We start from the raw sequence: 12,484 nt of genomic DNA, 5'->3' as shown, positions 1-12,484 counted from the left end.
ACTTGAGTTGCGAATAGGGTTAGGTATTATATGAAAAGTTAAACTGTTTCAGTATAGACTTAATGAACCTATACTTGGGACAGGCTAACTATTCATACCGAAATTTACATAAGCTTCAACTATATATGTTAAGCAGAGAAAATCAGAGCAGAGTAGGGAAACACAGAGAACAGAATAATCAGAGTTGAGGAAAGAGATAAAGAGAAGAAGAGTAACATATATATAAAGGAAATAGTAATCAGAGAAAAATAAAGAGATACAGAAAACAGAGTAATTAGAGCAGAGTAAAGAGATAAAGAGAAAGTTAAGAAAGGTTTAGGAATATGTGTTAAGGATTCAAAGGGAAAGAGGAAATGAAGATTGATTTGTGGATTTGTTGAGGTTGAGAAAGGATAACGAAAAACGATAAAAGGCGGGAATACCCCACGAACTGTTAGCTGTTTAACTACGGGGGACACCCATGAACTGATAATTGGTTGAATTCAGGAAGTACCCACGAACTGAATGATCATTGATCTCGGGGAAACCCATAAATTGTTATTTGTTTTATAAGCGGGAAAAACCCACGGACTGATAATCATTGATTACGGGAATAACCCATGAATCGTTGTATGTTGATCTCGGGTATAACCCACGAACTGAGGATCACTATGTTATTGTGTATTGATCTCGGGGAATAACCCACGAACTGAAGATCTCTGTTTTATTGTTGTGAATTGATCTCGGGGACGCCCACGAACTGAGGATCACTGTTTCCCTTTGTGCGTATATTATGGGGTCGGGCTTTGCGCCGACTGCCGGTAGTCACGAAGGAGTGGTATTCTTACCACCGACACATATGCACTAAGGACACAAAGGGAAGCCATATCTGGGACTTGTTCCTAGGTAATGTCGGGATGCAGGGTGTAAACCGACACGTGAACTCATGGCCTGCATAGGACAGACATGCATCATACTTGGTTGTGCATTTTCTCTATTATGATTGTTGCATGAATGTATGCTTTCTCTGTTTGTATTCTATTCTCTGTGTTTGTGTTTGTGTTTTACTTTCTTGTATTCTTCTGTTTGTGATCTTTTTCTGTTTTCTCTATTTTCTCTATTTATCTGTCTTCTGTTTACTACTTCTCTATATTCTGTTATTAGTCTGCTAAACAACACAAAATTAATGAACGTAACTAATAACCCCGGCCCTACTAAGAACTCCCCAGTTCTTACCCCTTCTCTCTCTCTTCCCCCTCCAGATGGAAGCATGAGTACCCTTCCGTAGTTCGCTGATGACTGTTCGTAAAGAGGATTCTGCTCTAGGTAGTCTTCTGAGTCTAGGGTGAATTCCGTTCTCTGTTCATATGTATATACGGAGAGGCCAGCATACGTCTGCACCCCGCTTATCTACAAACTTTAACCTAAATCCTGTGTACGAGACTCCTGTTGTGTGGCTACTTGATGAGGTACCAGAGAGACGTCATATGGCAATGTCTGATCGTGCAGAGGAGTAACAAATGATGTTCTACCTTTTGATGATGTTCCACCTGACTTGAGTTTTGAAGACTTAGAACGTACTTTCCCTCGCTTTAGTAGTTTAGAGGGACTAGGTGAGTATAGAGTCTAGGCTAGCTTGGGTGCCAGCTTAGGGACCTCTTGAACAGGTCAGGACCTGGGATGTTGTATGTATATATATGTATATAGTTATTATCTAGCTATATCTAGGGGTGTTCTAACTAACAGTCTATATTCTAATAAAGGCTGAATCACCGAATGTTGTCAACTACTTGTGATGTGTTTATGTGTGGTTGTTTGTAACTGTTTTATATATTATTAGTTGTGAATTGATTATGAATGATACCGCTTGTTAATCCAAATGTTTTTTTTTAAAAAAAAAAAGTACCTCGTAAAATAACTATGCTTTTAACAACGAATCAGGCTCATATAATTAATAATAGATAATAATTAGGTAGACAAGTTGGTAGCGCTCAATTTCTAGTATGATCATGACGTACCAGAAATTGGGTCGTTACAGTATCCCTTTTATGGGTTGGTTGGTCCGAACTTTAATGGTGTGAGACTGGAAGTATGGGCGAAGTCGTCGTGATGTTAGTATGAGAGCGTAAGCGAACTTTTCTATTTTCTGGTAGTTCAACTCGGATCCTTGCAATGCTTTGCTGTTAAAATAAATGGGTTGTTGCTCACTGTTGTCTTCTCAAACTAGTGCTGAGGCTATTGCCCGATTTCCCACTGCGAGGTACAATACGAGTGGTTCTCCTTCCCGTGGGCGACTTAGTATAGGTGGTCGTCCCAGGAATCTTTTGAAGTCTCAGAAGGCTTGCTCGCATTCCGCTGTCCATTCAAACTTCTTTCCCATCCTTAGAGTGGTGTAGAAAGGGAGAGATCTTATTGCTGATCTGGCCAGGAATCTCGACAAGGCTGCCAACCTCCCATTGAGTTGTTGCACCTCTTTGACACAAGTCGGACTTTTCATGTCGAGTATGGCCCTGCACTTGTCCAGGTTTGCCTCTATTCCTCTCTGTGTGATCATAAAACCCAAGAATTTACCAGCTTCTACTGTGAAAGTGCATTTTGTGGGATTGAGTCGCATGCCGTGTTGTCTTATGGTGTTGAATACTTGTGTCAGATCGGATAATAACATCTCTTCGTTTTGCGTTTTTACTAGCATGTCGTCCACGTAGACCTCCATGACCTTTCCGATGTGCTCCGAAAAAACCTTGTTCATTAATCTTTGGTAAGTGGCTCCTGCATTTTTAAGACCGAAGGGCATAACAAAGTAGCAGTAATTTGCCTTTGGAGTTAAGAATGAGATTTTTTCTTGGTCGGGTGGGTACATTGGGATTTGGTTATATCCCGAGTATGCATCCATGAAGGAGAGGTATTTATATCCGGAGGAGGCATCTACCAGAGCGTCGATGTTCGGGAGTAGGTAGGGATCTTTCGGGCATGCTTTGTTGAGATCAGTATAGTCGGTGCACATTCTCCACTTCCCGTTTGCCTTTTTTACCAACACGACATTAGCAAGCCATAGCGGGTATTTGACTTCTCTTATGAAACCTGCCTCTAGTAGAGCTTGTACCTATTCTTCCACAGCTTGAGAGCGTTCTGGTCCTAGCTTTCTACACCTTTGTTGTTGGTGGACGAAATTGTGATACTCACAATATTGTATTCTTTATTTTATATGGAATTATTATTGTGGCTCTCTGCTATGTGTGGACACAACTCCGTTCAACTAACCAGCAAGTGTACTGGGTCATCCAAGTAATACCTTACGTGAGTAAGGGTCGATCCCTTTTTATTTTCTTTTTATTATTTAATTTTCTGAATTCCATAATTTTCAAAAACTTGGTGGACGAAATTGTGATCTATTGTCTTTGTACTTGTATGAAATTTAATAATTGGCTCTATTTGAATTCACAACTCCGTTCAACTAACCAGCAAGTGTACTGGGTCGTCCAAGTAATAAACCTTACGTGAGTAAGGGTCGATCCCACAGAGATTATTGGTATGAAGCAAGCTATGGTCACCTTGTAAATCTCAGTTAGGCAGATTAAATTGGTTTATGGTTTCGAAAATTAATAATAAAAAGAAAATAAAAGGGATAGAAATACTTATGTAAATCAATAGTGGGAATTTTAGATAGGTGTATGGAGATGCTGTGTTCCTCTTGAAACTCTACTTCACTACTCACTCTTCCTTCAATCCTTCTTACTCCTTTCCATGGCAAGCTGTATGTAGGGCATCACTATCATCAATGGCTACTTTTAATCCTCTCGGGAAAATGGTCCTATGCGCTGTCACTGCACGGCTAATCGTCTAGAGGCATCACCCTTGGTTGATAGCTACATCCCATCCTCTCAGTGAAAATGGTCCAAATGCTCTATCACAGCACGGCTAATAATCTGTCGGTTCTCAATCAGGTTGGAATAGAATCCATTGATTCTTTTGCATCTGTCACTAACGCCCAGCCTTCAGGAGTTTGAAGCTCGTCACAGTCATTCAATACCAGAATCCTACTCGGAATACCACAGACAAGGTTAGACTTTCCGGATTCCCAGGATCCTACTCGGAATACCACAGACAAGGTTAGACTTTCTGGATCCCCATGAATGCCGCCATCTATCTAGCTTATACCACGAAGATTCTGTTGGGGAATCTAAGAGATATGCGCCCGGCCTAAGGTAGAACGGAAGTGGTTGTCAATCACGCGTGTTCATAGGTGAGAATGATAATGAGTCTCACGGATCATCACATTCATCAAAGTGTTGCGCAACGTATATCTTGGAATAAGAATAAGAGAGAATTGAATGGAAAGTAATAATAATTGTATTGAAACTTGAGGTACAGCAGAGCTCCACACCCTTAATCTATGGTGTGCAGAAACTCCACCATTGAAAATACATAAGTGAAAGGTTCAGGCATGGCCGAATGGCCAGCCCCCAAAACGTGATCACAGGATTCAAAATACGATCCAGGATCCCCTGTGGTAAAAAAGACGTCTAATACAATAGTTAAATGTTCTATTTATAATAAACTAGCTCCTAGGGTTTACATGAGTAAGTAATTGATGCATAAATCCACTTCCGGGGCCCACTTGGTGTATGTTTGGGCTGAGCTTGATCTATCCACGAGCTGAGGCTTTTCTTGGAGTTAAACTCCAAGTTATGACGTGTTTTGGGCGTTCAACTCCGGATCATGACGTTTTTCTGGCGTTTAACTCCAGACAGCAGCATGTACTTGGCGTTCAACGCCAAGTTACGTCGTCAATTTCCAAATAAAATGTGGACTATTATATATTTCTGGAAAGCTATGGATGTCTACTTTCCAACGCCGTTGAGAGCGCGCCATTTGGAGTTCAGTAGCTCCAGAAAATCCATTTCGAGTGCAGGGAGGTCAGATTCCAACAGCATCAGCAGTCCTTTTGTCAGCCTTTTTCAGAGTTTTGCTCAAGTCCCTCAATTTCAGCCAGAATTTACCTAAAATCACAGAAAAACACATAAACTCATAGTAAAGTCCAGAAATGTGAATTTAACATAAAAACTAATGAAAACATCCCTAAAAGTAGCTTGAACTTACTAAAAACTACCTAAAAACAATGCCAAAAAGCGTATAAATTATCCGCTCATCAGTTGTACCGGCCGAGATCCCGGGTTGACTGCTAGCTTGTGGCACATTAGCTTGGGATCTATGCCAGGCATGTCTGCGGCCTTCAATGCAAAGAGGTCGACGTTTTCTCGTAGAAACTGTATGAGTGATTCTTTTATGTCTCCTTTTAGGAGTGTGCCAATATTGGTTGTTTGGTCTGGGGTATTCCCGATCTGGATTTTCTCTATTTCTCCTTCAGGTTGTGGGCGCAGCTCTTCCCGCCTCTGAATTCTACCGAGCTCAATTGTGTGAAATTCTTCTCCTCTGCCTCTGAGGTTTAAACTTTATTTGTAACAGCGGCGTGCCATTCTCTGATCTGCTTTTATCGTAGCTATTCCTCCTGCCGTTGGGAACTTCATGCATAGATGTGGAGTTGAGACTATTGCGCCAAGCTGATTTAACGTTATCCGACCTATTAGGGCGTTGTAGGCTGAATTTACGTCGACTACAATGTAATCTATTTTGAGTGTTCTGGACTGATTTCCTTTTCCAAAAGTCATGTGGAGCGAGATGTATCCCATCGGTTGGACTGGGGTATCACCTAGCCCGAACAAGCGGTCTGGATACGCTCTGAGTTCTTTGTCTTCTAGGCCGAGTTTGTCGAAAGCTGTTTTGAATAATATGTCGGCAGAACCCCCCTGGTCTATCAGCGTACGGTGAAGATTTGCGTTTGCCAGTATAATGGTGATGACCATGGGATCGTCATGCCCTGATGCGACACCGGATGCATCTTCTTTTGTAAAGGTGATTACCGGGATATCGGGTGCTTCCTCCTTTCCTGCGATGTGATATACATCTTTAAGATGTCTTTTACGAGATGATTTGGAGATTCCTCCCCCGGCAAATCCCCCGGTAAATTTCGAGATGATCGCGCAGTTGGTCCGACATCATCTGCTCTTCTTCTTTTTCTTTGTTCATCATCATGGGTGGCCAGATATCGATCTAGCTTTCCTTCTCGTACGAGCTTTTCTATGACATTTTTTAAATCGAAACACCCATTGGTGGATTGCCCGTGGATCCGATGATATTCACAATATTCCGCCCGGTTTCCTCCTCCTTTTTTGCCTTTGAGTGGCCGAGCTAGTGGTATTTTTTCCGTGTTACAAACCTCTCTATATATGTCCACAAGAGACACCCGTAGAGGGGTGTAATTGTGGTATTTTTTAATTTTTTCTCCATGTCGGTCTTCCTTCTTTTTATCCTTATACCGTGGGGTGAACCCAGCCTTCGAGGTCTCTCATAGTCGGGAGTTTTCCTCCATGTTGATGTACTTTTCTGCTCGTTCATGTTCCTCGTTCAGAGATGTGGGGTACTTTTTTGATATAGATTGACTAAAGGGTCCTTCTCGTAAGCCATTAATAAGGCCCATAATAGCGGCTTCTGTTGGCAGGTTCTGTATATCCATGCATGTCCTGTTGAATCTTTCTATGTAGTTACGCAAGGTTTCCCGTTCTCCTTGCCTGATTCCCAGTAAGCTCGGAGCATGCTTAGCTTTGTCCTTTTGGATGGAGAATCTGGCCAGGAATTTCTTAGCCATGTCATCAAAACTTGAGATGGACCTAGGAGGGAGGTTATTGAACCATCTAATTGCTGTTTTTGTTAAAGTAGTTGGAAAGGCTTTGCAACAAACTGCATCTGAGGCGTTGGTGAGATACATTCTGCTTCTGAAATTGCTGAGGTGATGGCCAGGATCTGTAGTGCCGTCGTGTAAGGTCATGTCTGGGAGTTTAAAGTCCTTTGGGATTTTTGTCTTCAAGATCTCCTTGGTGAATGGGTCTTGCTCCTTGCAAGCGCTATCTTCGGGAGTGGATCGACTGGCTTTAGTCTTGATATCGGTTTCAAGTTTTAGGAGTTTGTTTTCCAATTCCTAGCGACGCCTTATTTCCCTTTGTAGGTCCTTCTCGGCCTCTCGTTGACGTAGGACATCTTCTTCAAGTTGTTTTAACCGGTCTTGGAATGCATCCATGGCTCCCTCGTTTAGGGAGTTCTTCTTGTTGTTGATTTGGGAAGTATCTTTTGGTGTGGTGTCCGCATTTTTATGCGGTGTTCTTTCTTCTAGATCTGAGGTGTGGTCGTTGTCATGGTCATCCGCCATGGTGGTGGAATGACTTCCAGGTTTCCCGGCAACGGCGCCAATGTTCCGAGGGTTACCTGAAACTGTCGGTCAATTTCAGACGAGATCTTCTGTACTGGTCGGAGTTACCGTGTCCGACTTATTGGACTTGGTGGTGGTGCTGATCCTTCGTCTCCGGAGGGTGGGGGTACCTGCAAGGGACTCTGATGCTTAAGTTAGCAAGGGTATTAAGCAGGTATTGAGTAGAATCAGAGTATGAGTTATACCTGGGTGCTCCAGTGTATTTATAATGGTGTAGAGTGACCTTTGCGGATAAGATAAGTTAGTTATCTTTTCTTTATCTTTATCTTTATCTTTCATGGGAACCGCCCTTATCTCTATAAGCTTAGGCTGCCTTTGAATTGGGATTGTGTTCCTCTATTTGGGCCCTTTATTGGGCTTTCCTGTGGTTTGGCCGAGCTCTTTGAGAGGAGGTCGGTTTGTTCTGACCTGAAGAGGTCGGTCGCTTTGTCTGTAGAACATCCCGGGTCGGACAGCTCGACCCAGGGTATGAACAGTAACCTTCTTAATCCACCAGAGGATGTGGCCAAGAACAATAGCCAACCTCAAAGAAGAGTTTTAGCTTCCTATACCATCTCCAATCCAAGAAACTGTGGGAGTAGCATCTTAACCCCCAATGTCCATGCTAATAACTTCAAACTCAAGCCTCAATTGATCACCTTGGTCCAGAATAATTGTCAATATGGAGGAAGTGCTGCTGAAGATCTAAACCAATATCTCTCTGTGTTCTTGAGGCTTTGTGACACTGTCAAAACCAATGGAGTCCACCCTGACATCTATAAGCTTTTGTTATTCCCATTCTCACTGAGAAATAAAGTCACACATTGGTTAGAAAACTTCCCTAAAGAAAGCATCACCAACTGGGATGATCTAGTTAGCAAATTTCTAGCCAAATTCTACCCCCTCAAAGAGTTATTAAGCTGAAAACTGATGTGCAAACCTTCAGGCAGTTAGAAGGAGAATTATTGTATGAAGCCTGGAAGAGGTATAAAGCTTTGATTATAAGATGTCCAACGGGGATTGATGAGCGGATAATTTATACGCTTTTTGGCATTGTTTTTAGGTAGTTTTTAGTAAGTTCAAGCTACTTTTAGGGATGTTTTCATTAGTTTTTATGCTAAATTCACATTTCTGGACTTTACTATGAGTTTGTGTATTTTTCTGTGATTTCAGGTAATTTCTGACTGAAATTGAAGGACTTGAGCAAAACTCTGAAAAAGGCTGACAAAAGGACTGCTGATGTTGTTGGAATCTGACCTCCCTGCACTCAAAATGAATTTTCTGGAGCTACAGAACTCCAAATGGCGCGCTCTCAATGGCGTTGGAAAGTAGACATGCAGAGCTTTCTAGCAATATATAATAGTCCTTACTTTATTTGGGAATTGACGATGTAAAGTGGCGCTCAACGCCAAGTACATGCTGCTGTCTGGAGCTAAACGCCAGAAACACGTCATAACTCGGAGTTGAACGCCAGAAACACGCTATAACTCGGCGTTCAACTCCAAGAGAAGCCTCAGCTTGTGGATAGATCAAGCTCAGCCCAAGCATACACCAAGTGGGCCCCGGAAGTGGATTTATGCATCAAAGACTTACTCATGTAAACCCTAGTAGCTAGTTTAGTATATATAGGACATTTAACTATTGTATTAGTCATATATCTTTTGACCATTCGGTCATTTGATCATTCAGGGGGCTGGCCATTCGGCCATGCCTGAACCTTCATCACTTATGTATTTTCAACAGTGGAGTTTCTGCACACCATAGATTAAGGGTGTGGAGCTCTGCTGTACCTCAAGTTTCAATACAATTACTATTACTTTTTATTCAATTCTCTTTTATTCTTATTCCAAGATATATGTTGCACTTCAACTTGATGAATGTGATGATCCGTGACACTCATCATCATTCTCACCTATGAACGCGCGTGACTGACAACCACTTCCGTTCTACTCTAGGCCGAGCACATATCTCTTAGATTCCCCAACAGAATCTTCGTGGTATAAGCTAGATAGATGGCGGCATTCATGGGGATCCGGAAAGTCTAATCTTGTCTGTGGTATTCCGAGTAGGATCCCGGGAATCCGAAAAGTCTAACCTTGTCTGTGGTATTCCGAGTAGGATTCCGGTATTGAATGACTGTGACGAGCTTCAATCTCCTGAAGGCTGGGCGTGATGACAAACGCAAAAGAATCAAGGGATTCTACTCCAACCTGATTGAGAACCGACAGATGATTAGCCGTGCTGTGACAGAGCATTTGGACCATTTTCACTGAGAGGATGGGATGTAGCTATCAACAAGGGTGATGCCTCCAGACGATTAGCCGTGCAGTGACAGCGCATAGGACCATTTTCCCGAGAGGATTCAAAGTAGCCATTGATGATGGTGATGCCCTACATACAGCTTGCCATGGAAAGGAGTAAGAAGGATTTGATGAATGTAATAAGAAAGTAGAGATTCAAGAGGAGCACAGCATCTCCATACGCCTATCTGAAATTCCCACTATTGATTTACATAAGTATTTCTATCCCTTTTTATTTTCTGTTTATTATTAATTTTCGAACTCATCATAAACCATTTAATCTGCCTAACTGAGATTTACAAGGTGACTATAGCTTGCTTCATACCAACAATCTCTGTGGGATCGACCCTTACTCACGTAAGGTATTACTTGGATGACCCAGTACACTTGCTGGTTAAGTTGAACGGAGTTATGATCACACCAGGGATTATTAAGATCCCAATTTATCACACCATGATCTCTTTGGGGTATTTTTGATTTCATACAAATACAAAGAGACCAACTCTGAGGATCACAATTTCGTCCACCAAGTTTTTGGCGCCGTTGCCGGGGATTGTTCGAGTATGGACAACTGACGGTTCATCTTGTTGCTCAGATCAGGTAATTTTCTTTTCAAAAAAAAAATCTTTTTCAAAATTTTTCTTTTATTTTTCGTTTTTCCAAACTTTATTTTCGAAAAAAATAAAAGAAAATACAAAAAAGTCATAAAATCATAAAAAACCAAAAATATTTTGTGTTCTTGTTTGAGTCTTGAGTCAATTTTTAAGTTTGGTGTCAATTGCATGTTTTAAAAATTTTACTTGCATTTTTCGAAAATTCCATGCATTCATAGTGTTCTTCATGATCTTCAAGTTGTTCTGGACAAGTCTTCTTGTTTGATCTTGATGTTTTCTTGTTTTGTGTTGTTTGTTGTTTTTCATGTGCATTTTTCGTTTATTAGAGTCCATGCATTAAAGATTTCTAAGTTTGGTGTCTTGCATGTTTTCTTTGCATCAAAAATTTTTCAAAAATATGTTCTTGATGTTCATCATGATCTTCAAAGTGTTCTTGGTGTTCATCTTGACATTCATAGTGTTCTTGCTTGCATCATGTGTTTTGATCCAAAATTTTTATGTTTTGGGTCATGTTTGTGTTTTTCTCTCTCATAATTAAAAATTTAAAAATCAAAAAAATATCTTTTCCTTATTTTTCTCATAATTTTCAAAAATTTGAGTTGACTTAGTCAAAAATTTTCAAAATTAGTTGTTTCTTACAAGTCAAGTCAAATTTTCAAATTTAAAAATCTTATCTTTTCAAAATCTTTTTAAAAAATCATATCTTTTCCAATTTTTCTATTTTTTGAAAATTTCAAAAATCTGTTTCAAAATTTTCTTAAAATCTTTTTCTTATCTTTATATCAAATTTTCGAATATTAGCTAACAATTAATGTGATTGATTCAAAAATTTGAAGTTTGTTACTTGCTTGTTAAGAAAGGTTCAATCTTTAAGTTCTAGAATCTTATCTTTTAGTTTCTTGTTAGTAATTAATTTTAAATTTAAAAATTAAATCTTTTTCAAACATATCTTATCATATCTTTTATATCTTATCTTTTCCAAAATTTTATCTTTTTCAAAATTTGATTTCAAAATATCTTATCTAACTTCTTATCTTCTAATCTTTTCAAATTTGATTTTAATATCTTTTTCAACTAACTAATTAACTTTTTGTTTGTTTCTTATCTTTTTCAAAACCACCTAACTACTTTTCCCTCTCTAATTTTCGAAAATATCTCACCTCTTTTTCAAAATTTCTTTTCTAAATTTTAATTTTAATTATATCTTATCTTTAATTTTCGAAAATTACTAAACCCTTTTTAAAATTATTTTCGATTTTTCTATCCCTTCTCACTTATTCTATTTAATTATTTAATTACTAACACTTCTCTTCACCTCTCTCCATCTAAATATCCGAACCCACTCTTCTACATTCTTCTCCCCTTTCTTCTTCTACTAACATAAAGGAATCTCTATACTGTGACATAGAGGATTCCTCTTCTTTTCTTGTTTTCTTCTATTTCATATGAGCAGGAACAAGGTAAAAGGCACTCTTGTTGAAATTGATCCAGAACCTGAAAGGACTCTGAAGAAAAAATTAAGAGAAGCTAAGTTACAACAATCTAAAGGTAACCTTTCAGAAACATTAGAACAAGAGAAGGAGATGGCAGTCGAAAATAATAATAATGCAAGGAGAATGCTTGGTGACTTCACAAAGCCAACGTCCAAATTTGATGGAAGAAGCATCTCCATTCCTGCCGTTGGAGCCAATAATTTTGAGCTTAAGCCTCAACTAGTTGCTTTAATGCAACAGAACTGTAAGTTTTATGGACTTCTATCTGAAGATCCTTACCAGTTTTTAACTAAGTTCTTGCAGATTTGTGAGACTGTTAAGACGAATGGAGTTGATCCTGAAGTCTACAGACTCATGCTTTTCCCTTTTACTGTAAGAGACAGAGCTAGAATATGGTTGGATTCACAACCTAAGGATAGCCTGGATTCTTGGGATAAGCTGGTCACTGCCTTCGTAGATAAATTCTTTCCTCCTCAAAAGCTGAGCAAGCTTAGAGTGGATGTTCAGACCTTCAAACAAAAAGATGGTGAATCCCTCTATGAAGCTTGGGAAAGATACAAGCAGTTGACCAAAAGATGTCCATCTGACATGTTTTCAGAATGGACCATATTAGATATATTCTATTATGGTCTATCTGAATTTTCAAAAATGTCATTGGACCATTCTGCAGGTGGATCCATTCACCTAAAGAAAACGCCTGCAGAGGCTCAAGAACTCATTGACATGGTTGCAAATAACCAATTTATGTACACTTCTGAGAGGAATTCCATGAATAATGGGATACCTCAGAAGAAA

General features: G+C 39.8%; 1 non-coding gene across 1 annotated transcript; it reads right to left on the bottom strand.

Annotated features, from left to right (window-relative positions):
- Positions 1–12,175: 12,175 nt before the first annotated feature.
- On the bottom strand, positions 12,176–12,279 carry LOC130978802 (small nucleolar RNA R71). Its single transcript, XR_009086416.1, has one exon. It is a non-coding gene; the product is annotated as a small nucleolar RNA R71 (small nucleolar RNA).
- Between the last annotated feature and the right edge of the window lie 205 nt (positions 12,280–12,484).

This window comes from Arachis stenosperma, chromosome 4, assembly GCF_014773155.1.
Source record: "Arachis stenosperma cultivar V10309 chromosome 4, arast.V10309.gnm1.PFL2, whole genome shotgun sequence".
Classification (NCBI taxonomy): Eukaryota; Viridiplantae; Streptophyta; class Magnoliopsida; order Fabales; family Fabaceae; genus Arachis; species Arachis stenosperma.
This window is presented reverse-complemented; position numbering and strand designations above follow the sequence as displayed.